The sequence below is a fragment of the Myotis lucifugus genome, unplaced genomic scaffold (genome assembly GCF_000147115.1).
Source record: "Myotis lucifugus unplaced genomic scaffold, Myoluc2.0 scaffold_168, whole genome shotgun sequence".
In the NCBI taxonomy this organism is placed as follows: domain Eukaryota; kingdom Metazoa; phylum Chordata; class Mammalia; order Chiroptera; family Vespertilionidae; genus Myotis; species Myotis lucifugus.
Genome location: NW_005871216.1, coordinates 617,611 through 619,033, shown reverse-complemented (window position 1 = coordinate 619,033; position 1,423 = coordinate 617,611). Strand labels below are relative to the sequence as shown.

At 38.4% G+C, this 1,423-nt stretch overlaps 1 non-coding gene across 1 annotated transcript; it reads left to right on the top strand.

The window, feature by feature from the left end:
• Window positions 1-945: 945 nt before the first annotated feature.
• On the top strand, window positions 946-1,083 carry LOC111827459. The gene has a single exon (XR_002831047.1). It is a non-coding gene; the product is annotated as a small nucleolar RNA SNORA15 (small nucleolar RNA).
• Window positions 1,084-1,423: the final 340 nt, after the last annotated feature.

The window sequence follows — 1,423 nt, the reverse complement described above, 5'->3', positions numbered from 1 at the left end:
CATGATACTGACATGTTCTTCTCAGGGTGTCAGATGATACTCATCTATCCCTTTTAGATAATGTTAGTTTTGATAACCTAACTGAGGTGTCGTTCAATTTCTCCATTGTATAATCACAGATTTTCCTCTTGCAGCTATAAACAGTAAGCACTATGAGACCTGCAGATGTCTTGCTTCTCATCAAAAATTGGCCCTGGCTTTAGCATTTATTGGTGACTCCTGCCTGGCTAAACTTTATTTTGATGGCTGCCGAATGGTGATTTTTATACTCCAGCGCTCCCTCTGTATTTACCATGCAACCTTTGTGCCATGTTCTGGTTTGTTTATCTGTCTGTTAGTAGTGTGGAGTCCTGGATTCCTATTTTTTCAGCAGTTCATTATTTAATACCATCCTTAAATTATATTGGTGTTTTTATTGCTCCAGATGAAGACAGTGAGAGCTCCTCCAAGGTGCCCCTGTATCCTTGTGACATTCCCCCATCAGTTGTGTTTGTTTGGAGTACTTTCCTACTTTCTGGAATAACAAGATATTTCAGGCTCATCTTGTACTTGCCCTGCCTCAGGTTTGGAATCATCTATTTCTCCAGATAACTCACCCCCACCCCACTGTTCCTTTTACGTGGGAATGGTAGTAGAAACCAAAATCTATGTATTAGGTATCACATTGTTACTGGGGTATCCTTGCTCCTAGACCCATTCAGTGGACAGAGCTAGGAGATATCTTCCTATAAACACATGTATACATACACACATATATAGTCGCATGCATATTTTATAAATCATGAGTTTACCCTGCAACCTCCAATTTCTAATCTATCCCCATTGTGATCTTTCCTGCCTTCCCTCTCTTCTTCCACAGTGAGAAACTTAGCTCTCAAGAATATAAAAACATTTACTTCTTTGCTCAAGCTCAATCCTATAATACATCTAAAATAGTTTCATAAGGCATGGCTGAATACTGTGTTCTTTTTGTCAGTAGCTTACACAGCCAGACACCATGCAAAAGTAGTCTTCCCTTTAAAATGGCTATGATGGTATGCCAAGTTTTTTCATAGCATATCATTACTAAAAGTGGATACAAATAAAAAAATAGTTTCATAATTGCTTTGCCCATAATACTACCCAGAAAGCCTAAAAAGAAAAAGAATTTGAGGTTTATTTGCAGCTTCCTGTGACCGAACCCTGCCCAACTGAGTATAAATAGTCAAATCCTGTGTTCATAATTTATCTGGATTAGTTCTTTCTCTCCCACCCCTTCAGGGATTGTGTTTATGAAGTTCACTTGGAATACAATTGGATTAATTTGTTTCAGTCCACTTCCAGTTTTAGCCTTTCCCCCACTTGCCACCCTATTAATTTATTTTTCAGATATGTAGGACATTAGTATGCTTCCAAATGTGGCTTCATGCAAAAAGCTATGCTC